The sequence below is a fragment of the Bombina bombina genome, chromosome 8 (genome assembly GCF_027579735.1).
Source record: "Bombina bombina isolate aBomBom1 chromosome 8, aBomBom1.pri, whole genome shotgun sequence".
Classification (NCBI taxonomy): Eukaryota; Metazoa; Chordata; class Amphibia; order Anura; family Bombinatoridae; genus Bombina; species Bombina bombina.
This window is the reverse complement of record NC_069506.1, coordinates 187,767,897-187,785,471: the sequence shown is the minus strand read 5'-3', so window position 1 is coordinate 187,785,471 and position 17,575 is coordinate 187,767,897.

Here is a 17,575-nt window from a genome sequence, read left to right as displayed (position 1 = left end):
TATTAACCCCTAATCTGCCGCCCCCAACATCGCCGACACCTGCATTATATTATTAACCCCTAATCTGCCGCTACGGACACCGCCACCACCTACATTATACTAATGAACCCCTAATCAGCTGCCCCCAACATCGCCAAACCCTACATTATATTTATTAACCCCTAATCTGCCCCCCCAACGTCGCCACAACTATATTAAATGTATTAACCCCTAATCTGCTGCCGCCAATGTCGTCGCCACTATAATAAAGTTATTAACCCCGAAACCTAAGTCTAACCCTAACACCCACTAACTTAAATATAATTAAAATAAAACGAAATAAAATTACTACAATTAAATATATTATTTAAAACTAAATACTTACCTATAAAATAAACCCTAAGCTAGCTACAATATAACTAATAGTTACATTTGTAGCTATTTTAGGATTTATTTTTATTTTACAGGCAACTTTGTATTTATTTTAACTAGGTAGAATAGTTACTAAATAGTTATTAACTATTTAATAGCTACGTAGCAAAAATAAAGACAAATTTACCTGTAAAATAAATCCTAACATAAATTACAATTACACCTAACACTACACTATAATTAAATTAATTTACTAAATTACCTACAATTAACTACAATTAAATAAAATAAAGTACGGAAAAAAAACCCCCACTAAATTACAGAAAACAATAAAATAATTACAAGAATTTTAAACTAATTACACCTAATCTAAGCCCCCTAATAAAATAAAAAAGCCCCCCAAAATAATAAAAAATCCCTACCCTATACTAAATTACAAATAACCCTTATAAGGGCTTTTTGCGGGGCATTGTAATCAGCTCTTTTATCTGTAAAAAAAAAATACAATACCCCCCAACATTAAAACCCACCACCCACACACCCAACCCTACTCTAAAACCCACCCAATCCCCCCTTAATAAAACCTAACACTACCCCCTTGAAGATCACCCTACCGTGAGACGTCTTCACCCAGCCAGGCACAAGTGGTCCTCCAGAGGGGCAGAAGTCTTCATCCAATCCGGGCAGAAGAGGACCTCCAGACGGGCAGAAGTCTTTATCCAGGCGGCATCTTCTATCTTCCATCTTGAAGCCAGCCGATGCGGAGCATCCATCCAGACCGACGACTACACAACAAATGACGGTTCCTTTAAATGACGTCATCCAAGATGGCGTCTCTTGAATTCCGATTGGCTGATAGGATTCTATCAGCCAATTGGAATTAAGGTAGGAAAATCCTATTGGCTGATCCAATCAGCCAATAGGATTGAGCTCGCATTCTATTGGCTGTTCCCACCCCTACCATTTATATTCTTCATCTCTTTATTGTGTGTACTTCTTAGGGAATTTACTCTACAATAAGTTTTAGGATAGCAGCCACAACTAGTCTGCGCAACATTCATTTGCATTCTATCTCTACATATTATTACCTTATTTTGTTCTGTCATAAAACTCTATATATATAACTTTTTGCTGCACAAGCACCATTCCTACAAATATGAATAGAAGAGGGTCGGAAGCACACAAGGCGTAAACAAAACACCTTCTGGTGGAGTATGTCACATCAAGAGAACTGTACACAGCTTAAAGATAAATGCTTACTAACATTTAGAAACCTCAGTCTATATGAGGTATCAGTAACACACATTCTGTTATCCTCTCAGGGCACTCTGGACCACTCTGCTTGCTTCTCCTGCTTGTAATATACCTCTACAGGTTTGATGCCTGTGCTGCAGCATTTAGTGCCCCCCTGAGCTGGTGCTTGACTTATCTGTTAGATTCCTGCCCCTGGTCTGCTGCCACAATGCAGAAACCTTGACTCAGATCGACTGCACCTCAAACGTTCCTGTTACCTTACACATGGAAATGTAGAGGTATATTACAAGGAGGAGAAGCAAGCAGAGTGGTCAAGAGGGCCCTGAAAGGACAACAGATGGTGTGTTACTGATACATCATATAGACTGAGGTTTCTTAATGTGGGTAAGCATTTATCTGTAAGCTGTGCACATTTCTCTTGATGTGACATACTACACCAGAAGGTTTTTGTTTTGGCTTTGTGCGCTTCCACCTCTCTTCTGTACATAGACTCTTTGGAGAATCAACATTTTGCAAAGTGTGGATCCATATATTGGAGCTGCCGAGATGTTGTCTTTATCCCATCCTCTTCCATACTGTGGTGTCAAACTACTTCTGGCATTGTTTCACTGTATACATGACTATATATCCTTTAATTATTGAGTCAAATGTTTATATAAGCGCTGGACTTTCCTCTTTAGTATATATATATATATATATATATATATATATATATATATACACACGATAATTGAAAGTGCAGCGCACTACAGCCCAGTAATTAAAAAAAACAGCCTCTCGGTAAAATCCAAAATGTTTATTATTCCATTTAAAAGCATAGATTACGGCATCCATAAAAACACATCTTTTCACAAGATACAATTACAATGTGTACAAGTCCACCTGCATACGCGTTTCGTGCATGCGCACTTGGTCACTGCATAGGTAACCACCTGTGCACATCTTACTTAAACAGTTTACTCTTAAAGATACAGTGTGTGTTCTTATGTGTTTGCTATTTCATTGATGATAGACATATTTCCCTCATAACTATTGGTAACAACATTTGATTTTTTACACAATCTCTTTGATACATTTTTAGGAAAAATTTAGCTTATAGTTTCAACAAATTTATAAAAATATATAGAAAAAATATGAAAAAAAAGGGGGAAGGACATGGAAAAAACCAACAGCCTAAGGTGCCAATTTATATATAGTAAATGGAGCAATAGATTATGTACATTATACAACTTCATCAGTAATTTATTATAAAACATCTCTATTTCATTTAGTATATATATATATATATATATATATATATATATATATATATATATATATATATATATATATATATATATATATATATAAATAAAACAGTCAAAAGATAATCCTTTATATCTTCATGTGATAATGTGAAAGAGAGGAGAAGAAACTGTGATTAAATGAACAAATCAAGGTTTTTTCTCATATTTAGACCTTGTGGACTACTAGTTTGTAAAGTAAAGATCCAGTATTCCTCTCGCTTATTGAGTTTGTTCTCTCTGTCTCCTCTTCTCTTCCACATGGGCACATGATCAATGCCCTGTATGGTCAGTTTAGACACATCAGCATTATGCAACTCTTTAAAGTGTCTTGCAACGGGAGTATCAGACTCTACATCTTCTATTGATCTGAGATGTTGAAGAAACCTGTCCTTTAATGGACGTTTAGTTTTACCTGTATATTGCTTTAAGCAAATTTGACATGTTAATAAATAAACAACATGTGTAGTAGCACAAGTTATGTAAAAATTAATATCATGTTCCATTTGCGTACTATTGGATTTAAACTTCTGTCCTTCGGTTACATGGGAGCAGGTTTTGCAGATTGGATGTCTACATTTAAAAAATCCAACTCTCTTTTTAAGCCAAGTAGTATTAGTTTTATTGGGCAAATCTTATTGAGAAAGAAAAAATTGGCTCTTCTAGTGACAAAATCACAACCTTTCTCTACTATCCCTTTAATAATAGGTACAGTAATACAGTATTATAGATACATTGATGACCTGATATTCATCCTGGATGGAGATGAGAGGCTGGCCAAAAGTTTCTGTGACTATCTGAATTCTAATACATGGGCATTTCTTTTGTGAGGGAGAATAATGCCCACTCGGTAGATTTTCTTGACATACAGATAATGGCTGAGAATGGGCATATTAATACTACTTTATACAGAAAACCGTCAGCAGGGAATACAATCTTGCAATATGATTCCTGCCACCCCAGACATGTTGTTAGGGGCATTCCAAAGGGGGAATATATTAGAGCCAGGAGAAATTGTACGAAAGATGAGGACTATTGTAAACAAGCTGCAATAATCACAGACAGATTAAAAGACAGAGGATATAATACTCTACTATCGAATAAAGTAAGGGAAGAGATAGAACATACACCAAGGGATGAATTATTGAAATACAAACGAAAAACTAAAAGCAATGAGAAGAGACAATCAAAACTGAAATGTGTCACTACTTATAATGACGAATATCACAAAATCTGTAACATTGTAAGAGAATCTCTTCCTATATTGTATACCGATCCTATTATTAAAGGGATAGTAGAGAAAGGTTGTGATTTTGTCACTAGAAGAGCCAAAACTTTGGACAATTTTCTGTCTCCATCAGATTTGCCCAATAAAACCAATACTACTTGGCTTTTTTAAATGTAGATGTCAAATCTGCAAAACTTGCTCCCATGTAACCGAAGGACAGAAGTTTAAATCCAATAGTACGCAAATGGAACATGATATCAATTTTTACATAACTTGTGCTACTACACATGTTGTTTATTTATTAACATGTCAAATTTGCTTAAAGCAATTTACAGGTAAAACTAAACGTCCGTTAAAGGACAGGTTTCTTCAACATCTCAGATCAATAGAAGATGTAGAGTCTGAAACTCCCGTTGCAAGACACTTTAAAGATTTGCATAATGCTGATGTGTCTAAACTGACCATACAGGGCATTGATCATCTGCCCACGTGGAAGAGAGGAGGAGACAGAGAGAACAAACTCCATAAGTGAGAGGTATAGTGGATCTTTACTTTACAAACTAGTAGTCCACATGGTCTAAATATGAGAAAATACCTTATTTTGTTAATTTAATCAAAGTTTCTTCTCTCTTTCACATTATCACATGAAGATGTAAAGGATTGTCTTTTGACTGTTTTATTTATATATATATATATATATATATATATATATATATATATATATATATATATATATACACTAAATGAAATAGAGATGTTTTATATTAGATTACTGATGAACTTGTATAATGTACATAACCTATTGCTCCATTTACTATATATGAATAGGCACCTTAGGCTGTTGGTTTTTTTCATGTCCTTCCCCCTTTTTTTCTCATATTTTTTCTATATATTTTTATAAATTTGTTGAAACTATAAGCTAAATTTTGCCTAAAAATGTATCAAAGAGATTGTGTAAAAAATCAAATGTTGTTACCAATAGTTATGAGGGAAATATGTCTATCCATCAATGAAATAGCAAACACATAAGAACATACACTGTATCTTTAAGAGTAAACTGTTTATGTAAGTGTGCACAGGTGGTTACCTATACAAAACGCGTATGCAGGTGGACCTGTACACATTGTAATTGTATCTTGTGAAAAACATAATTTATGCTTACCTGATAAATTCCTTTCTTCTGTAGTGTGATCAGTCCACGGGTCATCATTACTTCTGGGATATTACTCCTCCCCAACAGGAAGTGCAAGAGGATTCACCCAGCAGAGCTGCATATAGCTCCTCCCCTCTACGTCACTCCCAGTCATTCGACCAAGGACCAACGAGAAAGGAAAAGCCAAGGGTGAAGTGGTGACTGGAGTATAAATTAAAAAATATTTACCTGCCTTAAAAACAGGGCGGGCCGTGGACTGATCACACTACAGAAGAAAGGAATTTATCAGGTAAGCATAAATTATGTTTTCTTCTGTTAAGTGTGATCAGTCCACGGGTCATCATTACTTCTGGGATACCAATACCAAAGCAAAAGTACACGGATGATGGGAGGGATAGGCAGGCTCTTTATACAGAAGGAACCACTGCCTGAAGAACCTTTCTCCCAAAAATAGCCTCCGATGAAGCAAAAGTGTCAAATTCGTAAAATTTGGAAAAAGTATGAAGCGAAGACCAAGTTGCAGCCTTGCAAATCTGTTCAACAGAGGCCTCATTCTTGAAGGCCCAAGTGGAAGCCACAACTCTAGTAGAATGAGCTGTAATTCTTTCAGGAGGCTGCTGTCCAGCAGTCTCATAAGCTAAACGAATTATGCTACGAAGCCAAAAAGAAAGAGAGGTAGCGGAAGCTTTTTGACCTCTCCTCTGCCCAGAGTAAATGACAAACAGAGAAGACGTTTGTCGAAATTCCTTAGTTGCCTGTAAGTAAAATTTTAGAGCACGGACTACATCCAGGTTGTGCAGTAGACGTTCCTTCTTTGAAGAAGGATTTGGGCATAAAGAAGGAACAACAATCTCTTGATTGATATTCCTGTTAGTAACTACCTTAGGTAAGAACCCAGGTTTAGTACGCAGGACTACCTTATCTGAATGAAAAATCAAATAAGGAGAATCACAATGTAAGGCTGATAATTCAGAGACTCTTCGAGCCGAGGAAATAGCCATTAAAAATAGAACTTTCCAAGATAACAACTTTATATCAATGGAATGAAGGGGTTCAAACGGAACGCCCTGTAAAACATTAAGAACAAGGTTTAAACTCCATGGTGGAGCAACAGTTTTAAACACAGGCTTAATTCTGGCCAAAGCCTGACAAAAAGCCTGGACGTCAGGAACTTCTGACAGACGTTTGTGTAACAGAATGGACAGAGCTGAGATCTGTCCCTTTAATGAACTAGCAGATAAACCCTTTTCTAAACCTTCTTGTAGAAAAGACAATATCCTAGGAATCCTAACCTTACTCCAAGAGTAACCTTTGGATTCACACCAATATAGGTATTTATGCCATATCTTATGGTAAATCTTTCTGGTAACAGGTTTCCTAGCCTGTATTAAGGTATCAATAACTGACTCAGAAAATCCACGTCTTGATAAAATCAAGCGTTCAATTTCCAAGCAGTCAGCTTCAGAGAAGTTAGATTTTGATGTTTGAAGGGACCCTGTATCAGAAGGTCCTGTTTCAGAGGTAGAGACCAAGGTGGACAGGATGACATGTCCACCAGGTCTGCATACCAAGTCCTGCGTGGCCACGCAGGTGCTATTAGAATCACTGATGCTCTCTCTTGTTTGATTCTGGCAATCAATCGAGGAAGCAACAGGAAGGGTGGAAACACGTAAGCCATCCTGAAGTCCCAAGGTGCTGTCAGAGCATCTATCAGGACTGCTCCTGGATCCCTGGATCTGGACCCGTAACAAGGAAGCTTGGCGTTCTGTCGAGACGCCATGAGATCTATCTCTGGTTTGCCCCAATGTCGAAGTATTTGGGCAAAGACCTCCGGATGAAGTTCCCACTCCCCCGGATGAAAAGTCTGACGACTTAAGAAATCCGCCTCCCAGTTCTCCACTCCCGGGATGTGGATTGCTGACAGGTGGCAAGAGTGAGACTCTGCCCAGCGAATTATCTTTGATACTTCCATCATAGCTAGGGAGCTTCTTGTCCCTCCCTGATGGTTGATGTAAGCTACAGTCGTGATGTTGTCCGACTGAAACCTGATGAACCCCCGAGTTGTCAACTGGGGCCAAGCCAGGAGGGCATTGAGAACTGCTCTCAATTCCAGAATGTTTATTGGCAGGAGACTCTCCTCCTGACTCCATTGTCCCTGAGCCTTCAGAGAATTCCAGACGGCACCCCAACCTAGAAGGCTGGCGTCTGTTGTTACAATTGTCCAGTCTGGTCTGCTGAATGGCATCCCCCTGGACAGATGTGGCCGAGAAAGCCACCATAGAAGAGAATTTCTGGTCTCTTGATCCAGATTCAGAGAAGGGGATAAGTCTGAGTAATCCCCATTCCACTGACTTAGCATGCACAGTTGCAGTGGTCTGAGGTGTAAGCGTGCAAAGGGTACTATGTCCATTGCCGCTACCATTAAGCCGATTACCTCCATGCATTGAGCCACTGACGGGTGTTGAATGGAATGAAGGGTGCGGCAAGCACTTTGAAGTCTTGTTAGCCTGTCCTCTGTCAGGTAAATCTTCATTTCTACAGAATCTATAAGAGTCCCCAGGAAGGGAACTCTTGTGAGTGGAACGAGTGAACTTTTCTTTTCGTTCACCTTCCATCCATGTGACCTTAGAAATGCCAGCACTAACTCTGTATGAGACTTGGCAGTTTGAAAGCTTGAAGCTTGTATCAGAATGTCGTCTAGGTATGGAGCTACCGAGATTCCCCGCGGTCTTAGTACCGCCAGAAGAGCACCCAGAACCTTTGTGAAGATTCTTGGAGCTGTAGCCAATCCGAATGGAAGAGCCACAAACTGGTAATGCCTGTCTAGGAAGGCAAACCTTAGGTACCGATAATGATCTTTGTGAATCGGTATGTGAAGGTAAGCATCTTTTAAATCTACAGTGGTCATGTACTGACCCTCTTGGATCATAGGTAAAATTGTCCGAATAGTCTCCATCTTGAACGATGGAACTCTTAGGAATTTGTTTAGGATCTTTAAGTCCAGGATTGGTCTGAAAGTTCCCTCTTTTTTGGGAACCACAAACAGATTTGAGTAAAACCCCTGTCCCTGTTCCGATCGTGGAACTGGATGGATTACTCCCATTAACAAGAGCTCTTGTACGCAGCGTAGAAACGCCTCTTTCTTTGTCTGGATTGTTGACAATCTTGACAGATGAAATCTCTCTCTTGGAGGAGAGTATTTGAAGTCCAGAAGGTATCCCTGAGATATTATCTCTAGCGCCCAGGGATCCTGAACATCTCTTGCCCAAGCCTGGGCGAAGAGAGAAAGTCTGCCCCCCACTAGATCCGATCCCGGATCGGGGGCCCTCAATTCATGCTGTTTTAGGGGCAGCAGCAGGTTTCCTAGTCTGCTTGCCCTTGTTCCAGGACTGGTTAGGTTTCCAGCCTTGTCTGTAGCGAGCAACAGCTCCTTCCTGTTTTGGTGCAGAGGAAGTTGATGCTGCTCCTGCTTTGAAATTACGAAAGGAACGAAAATTAGACTGTCTAGTCTTGGCTTTGGCTTTGTCCTGAGGCAGGGCATGGCCTTTACCTCCTGTAATGTCAGCGATAATCTCTTTCAACCCGGGCCCGAATAAGGTCTGCCCTTTGAAAGGTATATTAAGCAATTTAGACTTAGAAGTAACATCAGCTGACCAGGATTTTAGCCACAGCGCCCTGCGTGCCTGAATGGCGAATCCTGAATTCTTCACCGTAAGTTTAGTAAGATGTACTACGGCCTCCGAAATGAATGAATTAGCTAGTTTAAGGACTCTAAGCCTGTCCGTAATGTCGTCCAGAGTAGCTGAACCAATGTTCTCTTCCAGAGACTCAATCCAGAATGCCGCTGCAGCCGTGATCGGCGCAATGCATGCAAGGGGTTGCAATATAAAACCTTGTTGAACAAACATTTTCTTAAGGTAACCCTCTAACTTTTTATCCATTGGATCTGAAAAAGCACAGCTATCCTCCACTGGGATAGTGGTACGCTTAGCTAAGGTAGAAACTGCTCCCTCCACCTTAGGGACCGTTTGCCATAAGTCCCTTGTGGTGGCGTCTATTGGAAACATTTTTCTAAATATCGGAGGGGGTGAGAACGGCACACCGGGTCTATCCCACTCCTTAGTAACAATTTCAGTAAGTCTCTTAGGTATAGGAAAAACCTCAGTACTCGTCGATACCGCAAAATATTTATCCAACCTACACATTTTCTCTGGTATTGCAACTGTGTTACAATCATTCAGAGCCGCTAACACCTCCCCTAGTAATACACGGAGGTTTTCCAGTTTAAATTTAAAATTTGAAATATCTGAATCCAGTCTGTTTGGATCAGAACCGTCACCCACAGAATGAAGTTCTCCGTCCTCATGTTCTGCCACCTGTGACGCAGTGTCTGACATGGCCCTAATATTATCAGCGCACTCTGTTCTCACCCCAGAGTGATCACGCTTACCTCTTAGTTCTGGTAATTTAGCCAAAACCTCAGTCATAACAGTAGCCATATCCTGTAATGTGATTTGTAATGGCCGCCCAGATGTACTCGGCGCTACAATATCACGCACCTCCCTCTGAGCGGGAGATGTAGGTACTGACACGTGAGGCGAGTTAGTCGGCATAACTCTCCCCTCGTTGTTTGGTGAAATGTGTTCAATTTGTACAGATTGACTTTTATTTAAAGTAGCATCAATACAGTTAGTACATAAATTTCTATTGGGCTCCACTTTGGCATTGAAACAAATGACACAGGTATCATCCTCTGAATCAGACATGTTTAACACACTAGCAAATAAACTTGCAACTTGGAAATACAATTCAATTAGAATAATATTAAAACGTACTGTGCCTTTAAGAAGCACAGAAGATCTATGACAGTTGAAAATTAATAAATTGAAACAGTTATAGCCTCAATCCTTGTAAACAACACAACTTTAGCAAAGGTTTAATCCCATTAGCAAAGATAACAAATTCTGAAAGCAGGAAACAAATTACAGAATAAACGTTTTTTATCTCAGTCAAACTATAATTCTCACAGCTCTGCTGAGAGAAATTACCTCCCTTAAAATAAGTTTTGAAGACCCCTGAGCTCTGTAGAGATGAACCGGATCATGCAGGGAATACAATGAGTTGCTGACTGAAATATTTGATGCATAGTAAAAGCGCCAAAAAACGGCCCCTCCCCCTCACACACAGCAGTGAGGGAGAACAGAAACTGTCAGAAAACAGATTAAGCAACTGCCAAGTGGAAAAATAGTGCCCAAACATTTATTCACACAGTACCTCAGCAAATGAAAACGATTTTACATTCCAGCAAAAACGTTAAATATAATCTCTAGTTATTAAACAGCTTTATGTCTTTCTTACAGTGTAATTCTAGTGAAGTACCATTCCCCAGAATACTGAAGTGTAAAGTATACATACATGACATTATATCGGTATGGCAGGATTTTCTCATCAATTCCATTGTCAGAAAATAAAAACTGCTACATACCTCTATGCAGATTCATCTGCCCGCTGTCCCCTGATCTGAAGTTTACCTCACTCCTCAGATGGCCGAGAACAGCAATATGATCTTAACTACTCCGGCTAAAATCATAGCAAAACTCTGGTAGATTCTTCTTCAAACTCTGCCAGAGAGGTAATAACACACTCCGGTGCTATTTTAAAATAACAAACTTTTGATTGAAGATATAAAACTAAGTATAATCACCATAGTCCTCTCACACATCCTATCTAGTCGTTGGGTGCAAGAGAATGACTGGGAGTGACGTAGAGGGGAGGAGCTATATGCAGCTCTGCTGGGTGAATCCTCTTGCACTTCCTGTTGGGGAGGAGTAATATCCCAGAAGTAATGATGACCCGTGGACTGATCACACTTAACAGAAGAAAGATGTGTTTTTATGGATGCCATAATCTATGTTTTTAAATGGAATAATAAACATTTTGGATTTTACCGAGAGGCTGTTTTTTTTAATTACTGGGCTGTAGTGTGCTGTACTTTCAATTATTGTGTCATTTCCTTGGATGTGCTGAACAGACGCATCGTGAAAGCAGCATTCAATTCCCCAGCTACCTACGACTCACTCTAAATTGTGCCGGTCAGTAGACGCAGCAACAGCATTGAGGAGGAGAATTTCGGCTTATGAACTATAGGTGAGATTGTTTGTGGCGCTATACCCTGCAGAGGTGTACTGTTATATATATATATATATATAAATATATATATATAATTAATTATTAAAAGTGTGTTAACAGAGATTTAAAGCGGTTTGGTACTCTATATAACCAAAGGTTTGACTGGGTATATATATATATATATATACCTGTATATATATATATATATTACAATATGTATTTGCATCTGATTGAGTTTACATATTTTCTGCCCGTACTAAGCCAAATACGATAAAGTTCTTAAAGTTATCACAGTGTCTTGTCTGAAGGTTACATATAAAAATCCACCCGGATAGCAAATGTGTATTCGGCACCTGCCTTGTTGCAAACTCCATAGAAAACAATGGTTGGAAAGTCTGAATGAAATCAGTCTCACAAGGGCCAAAAGTTACATGCTAATAGATGTATAATGAATGTGTATTCTGAACTTGTCTGCATTCCAATACAACGGAACATAACAGACAGTCTGAGGCAGCGAATACGATCGGGTTGATTGACACTCCCTGCTAGCGGCCGGTTGGCCGCAAATCTACATGAGGCGGCATTGCACCAGCAGTTCACCAGAACTGCTGGTGCAATGATAAATGCTGACAGCTTATGCTGTTGGCATTTATCGATGTGCAGCGGACATTATACGCTACATCTTATTATGTTCACTCGCACTATGATAAATCTACCCCATAGTCTAACACCTGAGGCCTCATATTGTTGAGCACTTATAACTTTTTAATGCAGCATTTAATTGAATATTTTTTTATCAGAAAGTGCTATTATGAGTGTAATTGTACTTGTTAATGTATTTTTGATGTTTTTTGTGCATAACAGTTAACCAGTGCTCTGAGGATGCACATTAAATTAAATTGCACTCGAGTGAATGAATTTGCTTTGAATTCGTAATCCACACGCTACTGCCGATGCGTGCAAACACCCGTGATAAACCCAATATTGCTTGCGTAAAATAGTTAGCGCGGCACTCGTAATCTGGCCCTAAGTTACACCCGCCTATTTGCAACATATTTGACATACAATTTACAAGTTAATACTCGCTGTTACCGGTTGCATTCACTCCATCAAGTACCTCAGGTCCCAGCTGCTCCAAGATACGGCACTTATAATCATTGAGATGTGCGACACAGCTTGGGCCACTGTCAGTACTGCGAGCTGTCTGTTTTTCTTTGGACAGCTTCCCATTCACGATCCTCATCATATCAGAAAACCTCTTCTTGAACACTAATTTCAAGGTCTGGAAGAGATGTGGACATTCTCACATACACTCGCTTCAACTTTCTGAAACTTTGATAAATGGGCTATAATATATATGTCAGATTACTGTACCATTTTTAACATGCACCATTAAATTCTGAGACATCATAATCAGCATGTTATTTTCTTCTTCATTAAATCACCAGTTAACATTAGACTGCAAAACAGGACCCCCCATTGCAATCCATCCCGAAACCCTCAATAGGTGACAATTATCTGCCCAAACAACTCAAACCTTGCAACTCCTGCAAACCCTTTTCTGTTATCTCCAGAGGGCTTTTCACACATCTGAATTTATCTGAATATGCCCAGTTTACATTTCAACTACCATATTCATATATTTGTTACACTTACATTGACAATTGAAACATTTTAATTTTCTAATAAAGTGGGGCAAAAAAGTATTTAGTCAGCCATCAATTGTGCAAGTTCTCCCACTTAAGAAGATGAGAGAGGCCTGTAATTTCCATCATAGGTATACCTCAACTATGAGAGACACAATGTGGAAACAAATCCAGTCAATCACATTGTCTGATTTGGAAAGAATTTATTTGCATATTATGGTGGAAAATAAGTATTTGGTCACCTACAAACAAGCAAGATTTCTGTCTCTCACAGACCTGTATCTTCTTCTTTAAGAGGCTCCTCTGTCCTCCACTCATTACCTGTATTAATGGCACCTGTTTGAACTTGTTATTAGTATAAAAGACACCTGTCCACAACCTCAAACAGTCACACTCCAAACTCCACTATGGTGAAGACCAAAGAGCTGTCGAAGGACACCAGAAACAAAATTGTAGACCTGCACCAGGCTGGGAAGACTGAATCTGCAATAGGCAAGCAGCTTGGTGTGAAGAAATCAACTGTGGGAGCAATAATTCGAAAATGGAAGACATACAAGACCACTGATAACCTCCCTCGATCTGGGGCTCCACGCAAGATCTCACCCCGTGGGATCAAAATGATCACAAGAACGGTGAGCAAACATCCCAGAACCACATGGGGGGGACCTAGTGAATGACCTGCAGAGAGCTGGGACCAACATAACAAAGGCTACATCAGTAACACACTACGCTGCCAGGGACTCAGATCCTGCAGTGCCAGATGTGTCCCCCTGCTTAAGCCAGTACATGTCCGGGCCCGTCTGAAGTATGCTAGAGAGCATTTGGAAGATCCAGAAGTGGATTGGGAGAATGTCATATAGTCAGATGAAACCAAAGTAGAACTGTTTGGTAGAAACACAGTTGCAACCAAAGAACACCATACCTACTGTGAAGCATGGGTGTGGCAACATCATGCTTTGGGGCTGTTTCTCTGCAAAGGGAACAGGACGACTGATTCGTGTACATGAAAAGATGAACGGGGGGCCATGTATCGTGAGATTTTGAGTGCAAACCTCCTTCCATCAGCAAGGGCATTGAAGATGAAACGTGGCTGGGTCTTTGAGCATGACAATGATCCCAAACACACCACCCGGGCAATGAAGGCGTTGCTTCGTAAGAAGCATTTCAAGGTCCTGGAGTGGCCTAGCCAGTCTCCAGATCTCAACCCCATAGAAAACCTTTGGAGGGAGTTGAAAGTCTGTGTTGCCCAGCGACAGCCCCAAAACATCACTGCTCTAGAGGAGATCTGCATGCAGGAATGGGCCAACATACCAGCAACAGTGTGTGACAACCTTGTGAAGACTTACAGAAAACGTTTGACCTCTGTCATTGCCAACAAAGGATATATAACAAAGTATTGAGATGAACTTTTGATATTGACCAAATACTTATTTTCCAAAATAATATGCAAATAAATTATTTCCATATCAGACAATGTGATTGTCTGGATTTGTTTCCACATTTTGTCTCTCATAGTTGAGGTATACCTATGATGAAAATTACAGGCCTCTCTCATCTTCTTAAGTGGGAGAACTTGCACAATTGGTGGATGACTAAATACTTTTTTGCCCCACTGTATATGCGTCTAATTAATGATTGTTGTATTAAATATGTTCATGTATTCATTAGCATTTCATTATATAAACTCATCAACATGTCTGCAAGTCAGTGAAATAGGTTTAAAATAACAAATAATATATTGAATTGTGATTACGTGGCTTTGCCGTTGGTTTATTAAGGATTGCTTTGTTATATGCTACTCAAAATAAGATAGTGAGAAAGTCACTCTGAATCCTACATCTACTTGACTGAAATGGGGAAAATAGAATTGTGATAGTTAGCAATTGTCAGGAGGCTGCTGTTAAAATCTATATGCTGTATATACATATCTATTTCAGTTAGGATTGCCAACTATGTTCCATATGTCACCGCCGCACGCAGACAGGAGCCGACTTCCCCCTAGGCAATGAGCAGAACAGCAGGTGCCGCATCCCTAGCAACAGCTAGAGCGGCGCGGCGTGACACCCAGGTGCTGAACCAAATATGGACTGGCTCCTAAGCTTACATTCCTGACTTTTCAAATAATGATACCAAAATTTGATACTAGGAGTAAATTAGAAAGTTCCTTAAAATTGCATGCTTTATCTCAATGAAAGAAAAAATGTGGTTTTCATATCCCCTTAATGGACTTTAAAGGAACACTCAAGTCAAAATTAAACTTTCATGATTCAGACAGAGCTTGCAATTTTAAACAACTTTCCAATTTATGTCCATTAACAAAATGTGCACCTTCTTTTTATTTTTAGACTTTTTGATGTACCGGCTCCTACTGAGCATGTGCAAGAATTCACAGAATATACGTATAAGCATTTGTGATTGGCTGATGGCTGTCACATGATACAGGAGGAGTGGAAATAGACATAACTTTGCAAATTGTCAGAAAAATAAATCTACTACTCATTTGAAGTGCAGACTGTTTTTTTTCTAATGCATTTGTTGATTATGCAAATCTACTGTATTTACTGGTCCTTTAAAAATACTGGACATTTAAGTGTCCAGTATTTTTGTATAGATTTTACTGGACAACCTGCTAAAATACTGGGCTGTCCAGATGAATACTGGACAACTGGCACCCATAATTTTGATCTGTTCTTACACTTGTGGCATGAACTATTAAATTGAAACAACAAGGTGTTCAATAGTTTTCATAGGCCCTGTACTAGTAATCCAAAATATCTTGTGATAGAAAGTGAGCATTTTTAAATCGAATATTTTTAACATGTTTATAAATTCTCCCCAAGTATGGCCTCTTTTTCTCTCAAATAAACACAAGTTGACTTAGCTTTGTGGAATTTCTACATCCTCCATTGTTTGTGCCTGGACATGCCATGAATCAATTACTTGATGACTGCCCAGGAACACAGATTTTTTTACATAGCTTGCCAGAAGCAAAATAATTCTTGTTGCTCTTTTAACAAGCTTGCTATCTCTCTATTTTTCCTTTTGTGAAAAAAAAAATTGTAAATGTTTTCTGTCAGAAAAGGCCCATATAATCCCTAAATGTCTTCTTGCTTGTCCAATAGCTCATGACATCATACGTCCTTCTCTGTTGAATTGTGCAGATTATCTTTGTGTACCCTGATAACAGAAAGATTCACAACTATAGTTTCTAAAAATTAGGGGGGGGCACAGATCCCTTGTAATTATACATAGGAATCCAAGGTACAAACCTCTTATTAAGATGTCATATTTGAAGGTAGACCTGTTTAAACAATAAGAGAAAAATAATAAATTAGGCATTCGCACAGAGCAAATCACTCAACACAGACATTTTTATTCTATATGCAAGTTCAAAAAAGCCACTTCTAAGTACAGAATTTATGCATCAACGTCCATATTTTATTTCCATAATGGGATAGAAAAGTACATTTTCTTATACAGAAATTGCAGTATGCAAAAAGTTTACCTAAAGTACAAAAGACAAATTTGTGTGGTACATTTATATGAGTCTACATATTCATGGTATAATATTCATGGTAAGGCTTTGGTATCTTTATAGCATGTCATTTTATAACTTTTGACCCATCAATGCTATGTGTTAATTCCTGCAAATAGGTTAAACACATAGATGTAGTAAACCTCAAGAGCCATAGAGAACTGCTGGTCCTAAGAGGAAACTTCCGCTGATTAATTCAGCAACACTAGTAGCACAGCTGTGTCAGTACTTTACCTACTGTATGTGTTTAACTCCTTGTAAAGGTTAAACACATAGATTTTTAGGGTCAATAGAGATAAAATGCTCTAATGAATGAATGAAAGCATGTCATTTATTTCACTATAATGGTCCTTTAATAGGGCATTTATGTTTAAACTAGCCTAACAGCTACAAAGGCAGCTATGTCAGTAGCAGCAGACTGTACTAATCCTTCTCTGTTCTCATGTGACCTATAATTTGATTTAAGAGGCTGTTCTCATTGATCAAAGTGTATCTGTCAGAATAGGTTTTAAGGTTAACAAGTATCCTGGAAATGAGATAAATGATGACTTAATGTTTGAAACCATTGTCTATTTGTATAACTTTATTAGGGTCACAAGCACATACAATACCATACTGCACATACAAAAAAATACCAGATTTTATTTGATTATTAACAATAGAGTTAATGGGTCTCATTGTAAAGGCAAGATCATTTTCAAAATTCATTGAGCATTGCTTCAGCTATATTTTGCACTGTTTAGTCAGAGGGAGTTCCTGCCATTAAAGCGATACTAAACCCACATTTTTTCTTTCATGATTCAGATAGGGCAGCAATTTTACACAACTTTCTAATTTACTCCTATTATCAAATTTTCTTCGTTCTCTTGGTATCTTTATTTGAAAAAGCAGTAATATAAAATTAAGAGCAAGACCATTTTTGGTTCAGCACTTGGGTAGCGCTTGTTGATTGTTGTCTAAATATAGCCACCAATTAACACCCAGGTGCTGAATGAA